General features: G+C 42.4%; 1 long non-coding RNA gene across 2 annotated transcripts in view; it reads left to right on the top strand.

Annotated features, from left to right (window-relative positions):
- LOC143676082 (uncharacterized) overlaps nt 1-19,391 on the top strand; it is a 60,013-nt gene that overhangs the window by 23,316 nt on the left and 17,306 nt on the right. For both annotated transcript variants that reach the window (XR_013171804.1, XR_013171803.1), the window contains exon 2: nt 9,233-9,336. This is a non-coding gene — a long non-coding RNA (uncharacterized LOC143676082). The remainder of the gene's footprint in view (nt 1-9,232; nt 9,337-19,391) is intronic.

The following is a 19,391-nucleotide window of genomic DNA, read 5'->3' as shown; positions in this document are numbered from 1 at the left end:
CTGTTGGCAGGCCAAACATTTCTCTTCCATTCTGAAAGTAACAGTAGCATCATTTCAGCAGAAGACATCCTTAATGAAACATTTGTTTGGTCTTTTCCAGTCTGGTTGGTCTTGTGGTGGAAACTCTCCACCAGTCAGTTGGTGAAGGAAGGAAGATATCTGGTGCTTTTTAATCCGAACAAAGATATTTTCTTTTCAGGATCATTCTCTATATATGCACAGTGCTAAAGATCAAAGCCAAAATAAACCAACTGGGGAATGAAAAAGAATCAGCAATGACTGCAAAACCAATCTCATTCATGGGTGCAAGAGCAGATCCACTCAATTGCAATACATTTTGGCTCGCTTGAAGCCAGTCTATAGCTTTCAGCTTCCCTAGAGTCAGGTGGGGCAGTCTGTACTTCAGAAACAAGCCTGTAGAGTGGCTTTCAGTCCGTACTTTACTGAGCCATAATGTGGTAGCTTTTCCCTGGTAGAATTTTGTTCTGAGCAGCAGTGTTTTTGTCTTTCTGCTTCCCGAGGGTAGTAGTTGAATTGAACCAGACTTGTTTCCGTCAGTAGAAGGTGAAAGGAGAAGAGAAGCAGGTGTTGTGGGGTCTCTGAAAAGGACCAAGGCTCTCCTCCAGTGCCCTTACTCTGAGTGGGTTGCTTTATCCTTTTATTCATTCCAAGCAATGGCTTGGTGTGAGACCTGGTCTTCAAACCCAGCTTTACTTATTTGTGCAAGTAACTTAACTTTCCATCATCTCCATTTTCTCATCCATGAAATTGCAATGCTGGCACCCAGAAGAGTAGTTGTGAAGATAAAATGTGGTTTCATGGCTACAGAACCCGGTGCTCCATAAATGGCAGTTATTGTATTATTAGTTTTGTTTGAGCCTCTGTTGATTTGGGTCAGATTGGAAGTGTCTGCGCCTTAGGGGAAAACTTTCCCTTGGGAATCCTATGTTTAGCTATTCTTGAGCTCAGCAAGGTGCTCTTCATAATCATCACATGCACAGCATTTTGCAAGTTACGCAGCATTGTTATATGCATTCTTTATCTAATCTTCTCCATCATGCTGTGAGGTCAATAAGATTGCTCTCATTTTATATGAGCTTTGCTCTGAGGAAACAGAGCTTCACATGAGTTACTTGTCCAAGGGCATGCAATTTATAAGATGACGAGGGAAGACTCTATCCAGGGTCTCCTATTCCTGTCTGTACTTCCTTAGACCTGCACCAGGCATGTTTACAATCTTAGTATCTCATGACTGCTGCAGAAACCCTGCACTGACCCTGCACGTGCTCATGGTGAATGCTGAACCTTTCTACACTCAGCACAGAAGCCCAGAGGGTTTCAGCTGCTTTGAGCATGGTAGTGCATGATCATGTGCACATATTTCAAATTACAGCAAATATTTTATTGAGGTGCCTTTGCTTTATCCCATCAGTAAGAATAGTCTGCTTCAAGGAAACATGTATAAAATTGAGACCCACTGTTGCCCAAACAGGTCAAATTATTGGATGCCCTCATCGGGATGTTTTAAAAAATTGCAAAGTACCAACAATATCTTCTCCTATTGTGAGAAACAGTAAATAGTCCAAGAGTGTACATGGTTGGAATTCTGTGAGGTGTAGAACTTGGATTTATATGGAGTTGACCAAAGAGCAGGCATCAAAGAAGACAAATGTTGATTCTGCCTGGAGTTTTCTTAAATCCTAGTCAAAGCACTTAAGATATTTATGGCTTCAGAATGGTCCTTAATGGGGGAGGTGGGAGGAGAAGAGCTCCTTTTGTGGCAGACTTTTCTGTCTCTTGGATTGCATACCAACGTTGTCATATCAGTAAGGAATTATGTGTGTGTGTGTTTTAGTTAAAAGGGAAGGCTATCAGGGGATTTACACTTTGATCCTCCCCACAGAGGTGGATCTCTTTCCAGGAGAAAGGTCAGGTCAACAGAAACTCTATTTACTCTAAAGTGCATGTGACCTTGCAAAGTCCAGTTTAGGGCATCTGTGTTGATGGCCGAGATTGGAGGTAGATGTGGTAGCATTCGTGAGACATCAAATCCCATCTACAGGAAAGAAGGGGTGCCCACAGATCCTACATTGTTGACACCACTCAATAAGCCAGGGTGTCGAAAATGTCCCCTCAAATTGTTTTGCTGGCATCTATAACTGGCAGGTGGTAAGGGAAGAAAAGGTGGTGAGCAGCCAGAATAGCATAATAGACGGAGCACCTACTTTGGATGCAGACATTTCTAGCTTTGGATCTTGCTCTGAGACTGAGTGGCTTTAGACAAGTTGATCAACCATTCAATGTTTCTTGATATAAAAGGAAGAGCGTACAAAGGTATGGCAAGGGAATTCAATGAAATATGTGTAAAATGACTTGCTCTATAGAGGAGCCATGATGTTGTTTTCTATTAGACAATGAGCTCCTGGATGCCAAGGTCATGTCTTATACATTTCTGTTTCTCCAGTGCCTGGTACAGTAACAGTAGGAGTTCATAGTAAATGGTGATTGAATGGATGGATAATTGAGTGAATGGATGATGAATGGATAAATGACCACAGAGGGCAGTCCAGGGTATAGTACAGCCAGTGATACACAGACACTTGTGAGTGTGAGGCCTTATGGGGAGGGAGCTGGGTATCACCCTGTCTATATATAAACCCAGCCTCAAACCTGTTAGGCTCTAAGAATGTGAGGGAAATAAAAAACAAATATCAGATAAAACAAATGCCCCTCTTATCTTTCCTAGGAGTTTTCTTCATTGACAGTAATTGAGACAGATTCTCCCAGTCCACACAAGGAGACACAGGGAAGTATGGAAAGCCCAAAGAGCATGGAGGGTCTCCTGTGTCTCTCCAGGAGTTGGGAGCATGGTTTGCTCTGGCTCAGACTTGCAGACTGCAGAGGGGATCTGTGTCTGCTAGGCCTGGGCTATAAACCTAGTGCTGTCACTTACTAGCTGGTGGTCTCAGTCAGGTTCATCCACCTGTCCTGGCCTCAGTTTATCTGGAAAATGGGGAGGACAATACTAACCTCCCAGAGTTTTTGTGAGACTGACATGAAACAGTGTAGGTGAAATGAAGCCCAGTGTAAAGTGCAAAATGCTCTCCCCCTTGAAGACTATTTTCAGAAGCTGTGAAAGTGGGAGCCAAAGTGGGGCTTGGGGGGGGGGTCCTTTGGGGAGAGAAGGATGAGCAGTGAGGAGACATGAGGTGGCTATGGAGAAGAGTGACCTGTGGCTCATTGTGGTCCAGAGCTGGCTCTGGCTTCTTGGGCACCGTGACCTCATTCCACCAAATTTCCCGTGCTGCTCCTCCAGGGCAGGCAATGAGTTCATTGTTGAGTTCAAAGGCAGTTGCAGAGCGCTGGACCTAATCCAGCATCTGGGGGATGGTGGGGAGGGGTTGTTGTCTTGTTCATATGCCCAGGTTTGGGCTTACACAGATAACCCACCTTGTACCCCATCAGAATGCCCCACCTCCTTTGCTTGACTCTAGCATGTTCTGAACCTCTGCCCTCCTGCCGCCCATTTGCCTTTTGAACATATCCTAGACTCCTTGGGACTTGTCTTAGTTTCTGACCTCCTTTGCTTGCCCTGCTCTGTGTCCGAGGCCACTTCCTGCTCTCTGGATGGCAGTGCAGCTTGACCACTGGCTTATGTTACTCATTCTCCTGTGGCTTTTCCCTGCCACCCTCAACCCCCAAAGGCATTTGATCACTTCCGCCCATATCCTCCCACACACCAGTTGCTTGGGCCAGTGTAGGCTGAATGTGATTAATTTAAACCAGTCAAGATACTTGTTTAGGCTTCTTTGGAAATATGGCACCAGGAAGGGCAGAGCTTCCATTCTGAAGTCCCTAGAGCTCCTGATAGCAATCACCACTCTTGTGTTCTGAGCACTTGGAGAACCACTTCTCATATATGGAGGTGTAGACTAGAGGGCTGGGTCATCTGACTTTGCTGTCTGGGTTCTTCCCACCCCACTGACTGCTGGTCCTTCTCCACCTCACAGCTCGCTCTCCAGGACCCCAACTCCTTAGGCCCTTGGCTATGAGGTGTCGCCATGGGACCACCCCACAGGAAGTGAGCCTTCCCTGTAATGGGTGAAGCCCTCAATTTCCCTCCAGAAAGACTCAACTTTGGAGTGTTGAATAGCTGATTCCAGAGGAGATGGTAAAGTCAGATAAGTTTAGGAATGATAGCAATTATTTTTTAAGAAAAAAAAAAAAAGACCATCTTGCTATATCAACAAAATGGTGTATAAAGCTGTTAGTTTTGCCAGACAATTCCTTGTTCACAGTAATGGGCTGTGGCTCTGCTAACTCCATGTTTTCATGGCCATCGAGGCATATTTTATATGGAAAGGAGTCTGCATTTCTAAGGCCTGGTTGAGGAGCTTGCAAATAGCTGGTAGGACCAGGTAGAAGAGATTAGAACAGGTCAGCCCTTAGGGATCACAGATTCCAGAACTTTTTTACAGTTGTGCCCACTGTGGCCCCCTTAAGGAGAAGAGACTTGCCCCTGCACCCAGTGGAGTACCCTGAGGATGGAGTCTAGTGGAGGATTAGAATTTGGGTGAGTGGATGCAATCAAGGCTGTTCGTTCGATGCCCCTAATACCCTTGTCCTTATCAGTATCTTTATGTGAGAAACAGTTGCTGGTAGAGCTTGAGTAGTTCCTCATTCAGAAAACATGGAAGGGCCAAATGGGGAGAGGATCCTAACCTTACTAGCTGCAAAAGCACAGAAACCTTGGAGAAAGGAATGGCCAGATTTGTCACAAGGAGACTTGCATACCTGTGTGTGTAGAATTGTGAATCTTAAAAATAAGAGAGATTGGCTCAGTGCTTTATGGTTTATCTCTTAAGAATTTTCTGATAACAGGGCCAGTGAGGAAGCAGCATTTGTTAGAGAACTGTGAGCAGTAGAGAGCTTCCTTGTCTTGCCCCAAGCCACACAGGCTCAGAGATAGAGACCTAGGTTTGAATTTGCTATCTCTTCATATCTTCTGCTTGGTTTAATCTGTTGTCAGTGTGGCTGAACCAATGGCATAGACCTAGTCAAAGGTTTCAGATATCTAAAGGGCTTTCAAGTGAACTAGGAGTAGATTAGTTCTATATGCTGCTTCTGAGCAAAAAGCTTGGGCCTCTGTGTGAAATAACAGGGAGGCAAGTTTCAGGATGGCGCTAGAGGGAACGAAAATTGACTAGAGCTGCCCTGAAGCTGATTGGGCTGCTTTGTTGGGTGGGGAGCCATGGGTGGTCACAGATTCTGCAGATCCTCTACCAAAGGTGCTCTTGGACAGGGCTTCTGTGTAGCTGAGGTGTTGGACTCATGAGTTCTAAGGTCTCCCTCATCTCTGAGCCTTTCTGGCTCTGATCCGTCCACTGTAATCTCAGTGGTGGGATTGCCTTCTGTAAAGCTGAGACTTTACTCCTAGAGCCAGTTCTGGGTTAATCTGACGAGAAAGATAAGTTAGAAGCCAGCACTTTGGAGAAAAGCAAATCTTGTGAAGTCTCTTGCCTGATGCAGCCTTCCTACATGTCGTTGGCTTCTTCGTTGCAGGTACTGGGCTAGTTGGAGCTTTTGAGTGGAGGTTTCAGAGCACCATTTGAACAGAGTAAATGTGTAGTAGCATCAGAGTATCAAAAGGTTGGTGGTCTGTTGACAGCAGGGCCCCTGAGAAAAGCTGTTCCATCCTTCTTGGAAAATAGGAAGTGATCTTTAGGACAGAGCAGGAGACAGAGAACAAAGGTATGGACAAGATCCATGGTTTATTAGGTGGATAGCAGGGCTTATAAAAGTAGTAGCTGCTCTACTTTGTTCCTGAGAATTAGTCAATTCAAGAATGTAAGTCTATAAATAAAAAATAAAAATTCAGGTTTGGAAATTCCAATTTGAATATATATATACACACACACACACCATTTCTGATAAGTTTATAGAGTATTTAAACCAAAAGTTTGTAGATTTGATCACCATCTTCCTTAAAGCCAGTGTACTTTTTCTTCCAAATCACCAACAGCCTCTGAAATCTCCATATGAACATGACCTTGTATTGTTAACTCAAGGGGAAAGCATTCTGCTTATTATCTGCTGAAGTCAGCTTAATGTTTTTCTTGTGACTGTCAGTAGGAAATTCAAAAGTTCTAGACTATAGAGTCCCTGTATGTGCTCTCAGGGTTTAAAATAAACTGTAAAAAATGATTCATCACGGTTTACTCTTAGGTATGTTTTTTTTACCATAATTTTTTTTTTTACTGAGATATAATTCACACACCGCAAAATTCAATCTTTTAAGTACAGTCCAGTGGTTTTTGAATATTCACAAAGTTGTGCAACCATCACTACTATCTAATTCCCAGACATTTTTATCACACTCAAAAGTAACCCCATACCCATGAGCAATCACTCCCTTTCCTCTCCTTTCCTCAACTCTTGAAAACTATTAATCTACTTTTTGTCTATGGATTTGCCATTTCTGGACATTTCATATCAATGGAATCATGCACCATGTAGCCTGTTGTATCTGGCTTCTTTCACTGAGCAATGTTTCAAGGTTCATCCATGTTGTAGTGTGAATCAGTACTTCACTCCTTTTAGGGCTGAATAATATTCCAGTGTGTGAATATGCAGCATTTTGTCTATCCACTCATCCACTGATGGGCATTTAAGTTGCTTCTACTTTTTGACTATTATGAACAAAGTTGCCATGAGCATTGCATGAAGAAATGCAATATGTAAGAAATGGATTTCCTTTTATGGTGGGAATTTATTAACTTTACAGTTTTGGACTTGAAAATGTCCAAATCAAGGGATCCACAGGATAATACCTTCTCCCCAAAAACCAGCTATCTGCTCCTCTCATACATATCCAGGCACATGGCGACGTCGGCTGGTCCTTTCTGGGGTTTTTTAGCTTTCCGCTTCTGGCTGCTCCATCTGTGGCTTTCTTTCTGAGCTTCTGCGAGTTTCTCTCTTTTAGCTTCTGCCTCTCTTAACTTCTGTGTCTTCTCTCTAGTTCATGCTTTTGTAAAGGACTCCAGTAAAAGGATCCTGATGAGGTGGGTCACATCTTAACTTGAAATCCTACTTACCAACGGTTTCTGCTTAGAATGGGTCCGCACCCATAGGAATGGATTAAATGTAAGAACGTGATCTTTTCTGGGGTATATATAACTCCTAACTATCACAAAAATTTATGTACAAGTTCTTATGTGGACTATGTTTACAGTTGTCTTGAGGATATAATTTACCTAGGAGCGGAATTGCTGAGTCATAGGGTAACTTTATGTTTAACTTTTTGAGGACCTGCCAAACAATTTTCCAAAGTGATTGCATCATTTTACTTTTCCACCAGCAATATTTGAGGGCTCGGTTTCCTCCACATTCTCATTAACATTTATTGTCTGTCTCTTTGATTCCAGCCATCCTAATAGGTGTGAAGCGATATCCACTTGTGGTTTGATTTGCATTTCTCTGATGACTAACACTATTGGACAGCTTTCAGTGTGATTGGCAATTTGAACATCTTCTTTGGAGAATTGTCAATTTAAATCTTTTGTCCATTTATTAAGTTGGGCTATTTGCCTTTTTATTATTGAGTTTTAAATGTTCTTCATATATATTCAGGATATTAGACCCTTATCAAACATAAGATTTGCAAATATTTTTCCCATTCCATGGGTTGGCTTTTCACTTACTTGGTAATGTCCTCAGAAGCACAAAAGTTTTAAATTTTGATGAAGTCCAATTTATCTATTTTTTCTTTGGTTGCTTATATTTTCAATGTCATATCTAAGAAACAACTGTCTGATGTAGGGTCACAAAGATTTACTCCTATGTTTTCTTCTAAGATCTTTAAAGTTTTAGCTTTCAACTCTTAGATATTTTTTTTCCCTTAAAGTATGAGGCTCAGCTCTGGGTATACTTCTTCCATTTAAAAATAATTGTTGAAAAATCTTAAAGAAGTAAAATTAAAGAAAATATATCTATTTTTCAAAAGTGAAAGCAGACTTCAAAAATCAATTCTATAACTTGTTTTATTCATTTACTATATCAGAAATATGCCTTTATGTCATTATTCATTTATATGATAATTTGTTGGGTGCATAACATTCCGTTATGTGGATATATATATTATTTGTTTAACTAATCCTCTATTAGTTGACATTTAGGTTATTCCCATTTAAAAAAAATAGAAGCAACAAATAAAAGAAATACTATAATAAACGTGAATGATTTCCTTATAATAAACTTTCAAATATGTTTTAAAAAAGTGAACCCCATTTTCAATATCCTGATAAAACTACTGTACAATTGTTACCTGAGTTTTCTGAAAATTAAATAGACAGATAAATAAGCACAACACTTTCATTTTTGGGAAGTTCCTTCTAGTTCTTAATATTCATGTTTTCTGTCAGTTGGCATGTAACAACATTAAGAACATTTTTCCTTGTTATTACTGTTATAATTATTATTTTTGCATTTTTTTCTTCGAGAAATTATAGGTTTAAAGAAAAATCATGCAGAAAGTAGAAAATTCCCATATACCTCCCTCACACACATAGTTTCCTTACATTAACACTTTGCGTTAGTGTGGTACTTTTGGTACAACTGATGAAACAATATTATTATAATTATACATTAGCTCTCGTTCATAGTTTACTGTTGGTAATGTTATAGTCCCACAGTTTTTAGAAATTTTTATCCTGGTGACGTATCGACAACTTAACATTTCCTATTTTAAGCACTTTCAAATATAATTATAATTTTAATCGCTACATAATATTCTATAATTTGATGTGGCATAGTTTACTTACCATTTGCAGATGTTGAATCCTTACGTTTCATTCAACTTTTAGTTATTACAGATAGTACTACAGAGAACATATTTGTTTCTATAATATTTTTGTTCCTTTGAATTGTTTCCTTAGGGCAGGTTCCCAGAAGGGGGATTTCCAGGTCAAATGGGAGAATATACATATTGTTTGTTACTGCTGGAAAGCACTGTGGCAATGTGTACTTCCTTCTGCAGTGTATGAGGGTACTAAGAACCAAGCAAACCCACCTGCCCTGACAAAAGGATTTCAGGCAGGTGATTGTTGGGTTAGAGGATGGTAAAATTACTTTCTATTTTATTACATGTTTTAATTTTTTCCTTTAAATGAAATGGTTAGTCCTTGGTCTTCACACCAGCTGCCAGCTTCATATTCATCCCCTTCCTTTTTCCCAGAGAGTGACGTTCCAAAAATTATCTTGAAGAAAATAACATATGAAGCTATTGAATGGATTGATGTTCCTGGCCTCTGAATGGTGAAATGTTTGCTGAGTAGCAAGGTAATGGGACAGTTTCCAAGTTAAAATAGAAAAAAGAGGGGGTGGTTCTATCCAGAGCTGGAAGATTCTCCCCATTTAATTTTTTGTAACCATGAAATCGCAAACAGCTCATAACTGCACTCCCCCTTTTATCCCCTGGCTATAGGTGGTTAATTGCCACCAAAAATGCGGGGTCTGTGGTTGGTTCTCTGAGAGTTTCCAATAGTGTGGCCACCTGTGTCCAGTTCCACCTCCAGCCCCTGGGCTTGCATATCTGCAGCACTGCCCGAGGAAAGATGGAGAAGCCAGCCCGGGAGGTGCCAAGAGCCTGCCTCAGTGGAGGCCCTGTCCAGTTTGGGGGGACTCCGAGGTCCCCAAACCTTTTGTGACAGCCCGCCGCTGTCATGAGCACATTTGGTGACCTGGAGGTCTTCTGTCTAGTCATTTCAAATTGAACTGGCATCGGGGCAGGTTTGGCCCAGAGTGTGTTTGTGCTCTGATCAGCAGAGGTAGGAAACCAGTTCTTCCACAACGGCCATCTACAACCCGGAGCTGGCTGCCTTCTCCCAAGGGTGGGGAGGCTTGGCCCGTGAGGACGGCTGAATTTGGTGGCTTTAGAGGAGATCTGTGGGGTGAGGAAAGATTCCAGCTTGAGGGGAAACTTTCTGTTGGAAAGCAAGGGGCTTTCTGGGCAGGTTAATAATAGCAGAGAGCAGTCTTTCCCTGTTTGCTGTGGGAACCTGGGAAAATAAACAGCATTTTGTTTGGTTACTGATGCTGGCTTCATTTGACTGTTGAAAAGAGCCCAGATTCTAGGTCCGTGTTTAGAAGTGAGTGTGTAGGAAGGTCCTGCCTGGAAATCGCTGGTTCTGAGGATTTTCGGTTCCTAAATTGGCTCTGCTGGGAATGCTGCACACTTGACTGAGGACAAGTTACCTCTACCCTTTGGATTCATTCTTTTAAGTATGGCATCCACTCAGAGGAAGCAAGGGGGGGTCCCCCAAGCAGTGTGGGGGCTACTGCTGTAGGTTCTTCTCTCTTTTTACTACTGGCCTTTCTCTGATGTGTGTCCCGCTGACCCTGGGCTCTTGGTTGTCTGCACTCTTCCTATTTCTGATCCTGCTTTCAATCTTTGCACTTTCTGTTTGTTCAGCAATTGAGCCCAAGCCCTTCCCAGGGCTTCCGGTGGACTTGAACTCTGGCTCCTCTCCTCTTATGTGGTCTGCCTTAGGGAGCATTTGCCGTCCAATTCTGGAACCTGTGAAGCCAACCCTCCCCCTAGTTTGCCCTCACACCCACCTAGGCTGTAGGGAGTGGGCCTCTTTTGTGTTTTCTCCTCCAGAGAAAAAAATGAGCAGGATATTTTCGTGCACACAGCTCAGAGGTAGGCAGCTGTGGACTCCCCAGATCCTCCTTTACTCCACAGTGATGAAAGCAGTGGCCAGAAGACTGAGGGGGGTTCCATGGAAGGCTGTGGGGAAGCGGTGGAAACAATCTCTCCAGGAGAATTGAGTTGTTCTTTGAGGTTATACCCTCGGTAGCTTGGAAATGGCACCACAAACCTTATAACCTCCCCAAGAGAGACCAGAGATTCCTCTTAGGAGTCCCCACACTTAACCCCAACATCCTGTCAGTGATCCATTCCAGGTTCTTTGCTCTCCTGGGGGACTCTGCTCTCTTCCCATCTTCTCTCCATCCCACTTCTACTGTCGTGGTCCAGGCCATCACTGTATACTGTCTCAGACGGAAACAACAGACCCCTAAGGTGGGAGTGTCAAGTCTCGTGGACTTCAGCTTAGTCTCCACACCTTGGCAGGAGTGAATTCTGCAGTACAGATTGAATTCAGTCACCTGCCCTGTTTAACCTTCCACTGACACCCCACTGGTCCCCCAGTTAAACTGTCTAGAGCAGCGCCCAAGGCTCTCCGACCTCTTCTCTAGCATCCGCTCCTGCATTGGTGCTTCTCCCAGATTTCCTCCAGTGCCTTGACTGTGCAAACTATTTCCTTCGCCATGCCTTTGCCAGTGCTGTGCTCTCTCCTGGACCTGCCTTCCCCATATCTCTGATAGGCCGGCAGATACTTTTGGGAACTAGCAATGAACTAGCATGTAGTGCCTTCGTGGATTTCAGCTGATGAGCCCTTTACCGCTTCCCTGTCTTCTGGATGAGTGGCCTGAGATTATGAGAGGCTGGTTGGCGGGTCCAGGGTCACACAGCTCACAAGAGGCGATGTGGGGTGTGACCCCAGTGCTCCTGCCTCCCCAGTCAGTGCATTTCTACGCCCCTGAGCTATCTCTCTGGTCATCACTGTCATTTCTGCATAAGGTCCTTGATGATGGACACTGATTTGCCCTCTTACCCCTCACTAAGCAGCTACTTGTATTTGGCCTTCCTTAACCTATGGGTAGCTGGAGCGTTGTCATTTAGCCTTTATTTTCCATATTGAGCCACTATCTCAGTTGATTTGAATCTAGCTCGGCTTTTCTCAGGCTGGGAGATCCCCTCTGGTCTTTTCCAGTCCTCAATATTCCTGCAAGGCACTAGGACAAATTGGAATCAAGAGGGGGGAATTTTCCTCTTGCTGTCCCCAGTCCTGCTGTGCATCAAACCAACCACTGGGGAATCCATGCCCTGGTCCCCATTATCCGCCTCTAACAAAGCCCAGGCCAAATGGTTACAGGCTCACACACACTCTCTCTCTCTCACACACACACACACGTCACATACTTGTCTCACACACAATGGACATCCACACACACACTGCATACATCCACACACAAAGAACCATGCATGGTAAGCATGCTCACACATAACCACACACCACCTAAGCACACACACACACACACACGCACACGCACACGCATGGTCTGCAGATTCACACACACTTTCATTCCTTTGGGTCACAAGTCTTCCTGGGGCAGCCTCAGTGAGCTCGGTATCCAGAATAAGCCTGACTTAGTTAGAAAGGGCAAAATGCATCTCAGGGTAGTTAGGTAGCTTTCCTAGTAGACTGATAACTGTAAGTCCAGAACTTCCTTTTCTTTTGAGTGAGGGAGAAAAAGAGGGAAAGAAGGGGGAGAGCCAGGAAACAGAAAGGAGGACGAAGGGCCATGCTTGGAAATGTTGAAAGCAGGGCTCTGGGCTCTCTTGGGAGGAACAGGTGCTGCTAACACTTGAAGTCTGATACAGGCAAAGGCCCCACATCACTTTTTGCTTCCTCTGGTTGTCAGAAGCCATTTATTTTCATTTTCTCCTCTGAATATTGCACTTACCAGACCTATGGTCACATGCAGTTTGACAAACACGGCTGGTGAAAAGCAAGAAGAAGAAAGAGAGGAGCTGATGATTCTAGAATTGTGGAGTTATGTGGCAAGCCTGCAAACTGGTGTGTGAACTTGTCTGCACCAAATACATTAGTTGATATGAACTTATGTGTGTGTTAATCTGAAAAAACAAAGAAGATTCCAGAGCAGAGGGTGGTTAATGAAAAAGTTACTGGTGAACACTCTGGAAAGTATAAGAAATTCGGTAGTTGCCATATTAATATTTCATCTTTTTTTCTCATGGGTTTTCCCTCACAGACCTGGTTTGATCTGTGATGCTTGTTAATTGGCCATGGGGCATAGAACATGGTTAGGGAGTCAGCGCTCTTTTCCTCTCCCTTCTTCGAGGGGTCTAGGGGCCGGCAAGGGGGGGGTGTCTCCTCAGAGCCATTTGGGGATGCCAAGAACCAGGTGGATAGAAAATATGAAACCTTGGCTGAAAGACCACATCCAAAGAACCAAGAAAGGAGACAGGGTGCAGTCACGGGAGACCCAGGTCCAGTCAGCCACAAACGGGACCGAAAGTGGTCTGGGAGTTGGGATGTGGGCCTAGCATCTGGCTGGGGTCACATGAGTGAGGGTCTCAGTAGTCATGAGCACGTGGTTGAGCCAAGGCCATGGAAGCGAGCTGGGGGGAGCTTGTCCTGGCTTCAGGGCAGAGCGGAGCAGAGTGTCATGGGTTTCTTGCATTTGTCAGATTACTGTGCCCTGAAGCTGAGGACCTGAGGGGAAGGACAGGGCTCTAGGAATTGATCACAGGGAAGTCCCAGTCCCCAAGACAGGCACAGAGGGGAAACTGCAAGGAGGTAAGATTTGGCGCTCAGTACCTGGAGTGCTTTAGGGCTGCTGCTCATTGCGATTTGCTGGAGAATAGAACTTCTTGGAACAATGTGTCTGGAAAAAGATGAACGTTAACCTCTGGCCCTCTTGAATTGGCTTCCTGACTGAATTATGAAAGCAGTACAGAGAAGGAGAAAAGTGGGAGACACAGGGGTAGGGCGGATCTGATTTGGACAGGTAGATTTTTCCCCAGTAGGCATGTGCTTCACAAATGTAAATTAACTTTCTAATTGAGTGGGGTGATGGATGTGAAAGTACCGCTTTCTGGGTTTGGTAGACACGTTTCCTCCGGTGTCACAGCTGAGCCCAGGACAGCTCCAGCTCCTGGAATAGACCCCAACGAGAACAAGCCTGACCTTAGGTGCTGGGCCCAGGGATGACAGCAATGTGCATGTCCTCGCAATGCTCATGCCGTGTGCTTTTCTCTCTTTTTGCATGTTATTGCCTTTGCATCCTTCCAAAGAAAGCACCTTTTTCAGAAAGAGGAAAAAAAGAAACCTGTTTTCTATTTATTTGCCTTACAAATTTTTTTTCCTGAAATTTTTTTTTTTCTGATAACTGGACATGCAGGTGGGCAAGGTTAATTTGGATAAAGAAAAGATCGACTTGGGGGCAAGTTTGGTCTTGGATTCTGGTTTTAATCTCAATGTTGTTTTTTCAAAAAGATAACTTCATAAAAAATAAAATGGTATTTTTATGTTTGTTTTTCTAGCATCTTCACTGAATAGAGAAACACTTTTTAGTTATTATTATATAGAGCTATACAAAGGGGAAGATGTCCACATATTTATCGCTCAGCCCCAATGAAATATTTTGAAAGTTTTACAAGGAAAAAGAGCCTTCACAAAATGTCTCAGGGTTTTTGGTTGGCAGATCCGCTTTCAGCTGGTTTTGAAACGTCGTTTCCAGGGCAGTGGTTTCCTTCAGAAAAGACCAGCCTTGAGCAATGCACAAATATGGCTTCCAAACTCCAAGTGTCACTTCTGAGTCCTTGGCAGCCAAAGCATTCTCGTGTGAGAAGATTAAGTTAATGGAAGCATTGCGGGCACATGGGCATGACTTTTGGCAGCTGAAGGGAAGGGCGTCTTGCACAGCTCCCGAAGACCCCCAGGGTAGGAGCTGTCCCAGGTTCATCCACTAAGGACTCAACCAGCTTGAGCTCTGCCCAGAATCAGACCATCCCCAGGATTGCATGCAGGGGCTGGCAGGAAATCAGAGCATCCCCGCGTGTTCCCTATGGATACATTCTAGCAGAGGGGATGAATCTACTTTTAAAATCATATCCACATTATTATTTATTGAAAAGGAAGAGAGGATTGATTACCTCCTCCAAATACATGAGCAGGGAGATGTTTGGTCAAGTATATGATGACCTGGGGAAAAGTTTAAGAGGGTGTATGGGAAGTCTGTATTTTTTGCAAAATTTTTCTGTGAACCTATCATTTCTCTAACTAAAAAAGTATATAAAGCAAAAAAAAAAAAAAGGTGATGAGCCATCTGGATGGGGTGGAAGGTGGTGAGTACTGAACAATGAGAAGGAAACAGGACATGTACATTGAGGTTTCTCATGCACATGGGTTGGCTCATGTTTGAGTCCCTTGGCTGCATTGCAAAGGGTTTTCTCACTTTTAAGGTAGCCTGTAAATCAAGATTTACCCGTGCACTATAGACTGACTCTTGAATAGTAGAAGCAAACATTTCTTTGCGGGGGGATGAAGGAATACCGAGGGCAATGTGGTGGGCCCAGGGTGGGATCTCAGCTTGGGCTTTATTCCATGAGGACATTTTATCATCTTTTCCAGGAAGGGTAGTTGCAGACGGCTCAAAAAAGAAGGAAGTTGTAAAATATCAAGGTGATGAATAATGACTTTAAACCTATATAATAGAATAACAGATGTAGGAGTATCTGGCCCAGAGTGGATGCCCACTGGATGTTGTGTCATTGCTCTCCAGAAATTCTGAATATGGGATGCAGCATATTCAGAGACGTTCCCAGAGACAGTGGGCTCTGCCACCCAACACACCTGGATATTAGAACCTCAGCTCTCCCCATCGTGTCTGTGGGACTTGGCCCCAACTTTCCTGCCTCATTTCCCTGAAAGGTACATATTGCAGTGAACAGTTGTTCTCCGATGGGGTTTGTATTAGTTAGGGTTCTCTAGAGAAACAGAATCAACAGGGAACACTCGCAAATATAAAATTTATAAAAGTCTCTCATGTGACTGCAGGAATGCAGAGTCCAAAATCCGCAGGGCAGGCTGTGAAGCCGACGATTCCGATGGAGAGTCTGGACAAACTCTACAAGAGAGGTTCGCTGGCCAAAGCAGGAAGAGAGCCTGTCTCTTCTGAATCCTCCTTAAAAGGCTTCCAGTGATTAGATTGAGCATCTCTCATTGCAGAAGACACTCCCCTTGGCTGATTACAAATGGAATCAGCTGTGGATGCAGCTGACGTGATCATGATCTAATTCTATGAAATGTCCTCATCGCAACACACAGGCCAGCCCTTGCCCAACCAGACAAACAAGTACCACCACTTGGCCAAGCTGACACATGAAGCTGACCATGATGGGGTTATAGTGAAGATTAAAAGAGATGAGGGATGTAAAGCAGAACGTGGTTCCCTGCTAAGGAGTTACTTCAATTTTCTATTTGGTTCCTTGTATCCACTGCCCCAAATGTAGACTTTGTCTGTGCACCTGGCCTGGCAGATGGCAGTGGCAGTGGCCTAGCAGGTCCTGGGTCAGCCTCTCTTGGATTTTCTCAGCCAACGGGGTAGTGGTCAGCGGCCGATGTTTGGCCACGTAGCTGGGGAATGGTAACACAGAAATGGTAGTTGGGATGGTGAGAACTTTCATTCACCTGGGGGAGGGATTCGATGCTGTGGATAGCTGGAGTTAATGTGATGAGCTGATGCACAAACATCCTCCTGTCTTTACCATCAGAGAAATAAATGATCATTACAGGCATTTTCAAAAATACGGAGAAGCACATAGAAGAAAACAAAAGCACACATAATCTCATCACCCAAAGGTAACTTCGTTTATCTGAGAGTTTGTGTCTCTCTTTGTCTGTGTTGCTTTCTCTCTCTGAGTCTTTCCTGTTTTAGCTCATGTAATCATCATACAACTCCGTGAGCGGGACTCCTCAGCCTTAGTAGCGTTGGCATTTTGGTCTGATGATTCTCTTTTCGGGGGGCGGGGGTGTCTGTCCTTTGTGTTTTAGGATGTTTAGTATCCCTGGCATACACCCAATAGATGCTAGTAGCAAACACACACAAACACAACTGTGACAACCAAACATGTCTCCAGACATTGCTAAATGTCCCTTGGGGAACAAAATTTCCCCTATTAAGGTAGTATTATTATCTCAATTATATAGATGACAAAACTGAAGCACAGAAAGTTTAATTATCTTGCCTCAGCTTGCACAGTTCATATATCCAGACAGGATGACTGACCTTTCTTAACCTCCTCACTGTAGCATCTCACAGAATAATATTCAATAATTCTTCTGCCCCCTGCACCTTTCACTATAACATAAAACAGACAGAGAAAAACACAGTATTGTTCCCCCATAGCTGCCCCTTTATTTCTTTCTCCTTATCTCAAATTGGAGTTCATACGCCTTACAGTGAGCTATTTGAAAGAGTTCTTATATAGTACCAAAGTCTTTTTCTGAGCAAAGCCTAACCATTTGTATCTAAGGCTTTAGCTAAAATCCCAAAGCCCTCCGAAACACATGACATGATCATATATGTAAATGAGATACAATGGTTATCTCATGCCCCCCTTCCCCCAAAGTGCACGCACAAACAAACTCTAATGATGCTGTTTCAGTTATTTTCAGAAAAAGAAGTTCCTTTACTTCCAATAATATTTCCCCCCAGTGACTGTTATGTTTCAAATAAAAATTTCTCTATGAAAAAAAAAGATAACTGACTGTTAAGCTAAAATAATAATATAGCATAGAGTTTAAAATATATGCACTAAAGTAAAATTGATGACAACAACAATCAAAAGTCAGGAAGGAGGGATGTGATAATTAGGTTCATGTGTCAACTTGGCCAGGTGAAGGCACCTAGTTCTATTGCTGTAGACATGAGCCAACGACATGTGAACCTCATCTGTTGCTCATGACATCTGCAGTTGGCTAAGAGGCGTGCCTGCTGCAATGAATGATGTTTGATTTAACTGGCTGGTGCTTAAATGAGAGAGCGCAACATAGCACAGCCCAAGCAGCTCAGCATACCTCATCTTAGCTCTTGCAGCTTAGCCCAGGCCTTTGGAGATGCAGAAAGAAATCACCCCAGGGAAAGTTGTTGGAATCCAGAGGCCTGAAGAAAAGGCCAGCAGAGATCGCCCTGTGCCTTCCCACATAAGAAAAGTTGAAAGTTAGCTGTCTTTCCTCTGAAGAACTATACGTTAACTAAATAAATCCCCTTTTATTGAAAGCCAATCCATCTCTGGTGTATTGCGTTCCAGCAGCTAGCAAACTAGAACAAGGGGAAAAATAGAAATACAGTATCATAAGGTTTTCATTCTATATGTGAAGTGTTATAAGTTACTTGAAGGTAGGCTATGATGAGTTAAAGGTGTTTGCTATAAACCACAAAACATCCAGTAAAATAACAAAACAAAGGGATATAGCCATAAGCCTACAAAGGACATAAAATGAAATCATAAAAAAAATTAATTCAATAGGAGGCAGAAAAAGAGGAAAAAATGGAGCAAAATAAAGATAACACAATAGTAAAGTCTAACCAAAATAGTAGATTTAAATTCAAGCATAATAAAAAATGTAAAAGATATAAACACCCCTATTAAAAGGGTCGATTAAAAAGCAAGCCCTAACTAATGGAAGCCTATTTTAAGTATAAAACAAACCTATCTTAAGTAGAAAACACAAATCTATTTTTAAAAATAAAAGGATAGGAAAAGATTCCATACTGACATTGATAGAAACAAGGCTGGAATGACCTTATTAATATCCTAGAAAGTAGGATTCAGAACAAAGGTTATTAGCAGAAATGAAGAAGGCTATTTCATAATGATAGGGAGGTCAATTAATCAAGAGGATTTAATAATCCTAAATATTTATGTCCCAATAACACAGTTTCAAAATACTTGAAACAAAACTGAGAACTACAAAGAAAAATAAACAAATTTGCCATTATAGTTAGAGTTCAATATCTTTCTCTCAATAATTGATAGAACAAGTTCACTGAAAATTAGCAAGGACAGTAGATTTGAACATTATGGATTAACTTGATCCAATTAACATTTATAAAACACTCCACCCAACAACAGTAGAATTCACATTCTCTTCAATTGCACATAGAACATTTACCAAGATAAAGCATATTCTGAGTCACAAAACAAAGTTTTCAATAAATTTAAAAAGATTGAGGTCATACAAAGTATGTTCTCTGAAATCAATAGAATTAAATTAGAAATCAATAACAGAAAGTGTCAGGAAATTTTCCAAATAACTAGAAATTGAATAACTCGCATCTAAATAACTTATGTTTCAAGAAGAAAGAGACATTAGAAAGCATTTTGAACTGAATTAAAAAACGAGATATCAAAATTTGTGGGATGCTGCTAAAGCAGTATTTAGGGGAAATTTTACAGCCAAACACACCTAAAAAAAAGGAAATGTCTCAAATAGAAGATTTCATTTTCCATTTAAAAAATTTGGGAAAAGGAGAGCAAACTAAGTAAAGTAAAAGTAAGAAAATAATAAAGATCAGAGTGGGAATTACTGAAATACAAAACAGAAAAACTGCAGAGATAATGAATCAAACCAAAATTGTTTCTTTGAAAAGATCTATAAAGGTTATGGTTCTAGCCAGACTGATCAGGAAAAAGAAAAAAGATACAAATTACCAATATCAGGAATAAGAGAAGTGAT

Source organism: Tamandua tetradactyla, chromosome 3 (genome assembly GCF_023851605.1).
Source record: "Tamandua tetradactyla isolate mTamTet1 chromosome 3, mTamTet1.pri, whole genome shotgun sequence".
Classification (NCBI taxonomy): domain Eukaryota; kingdom Metazoa; phylum Chordata; class Mammalia; order Pilosa; family Myrmecophagidae; genus Tamandua; species Tamandua tetradactyla.
The sequence above is the reverse complement of the archived record's forward strand: the minus strand, read 5'-3'. Positions and strand labels throughout refer to the sequence as shown.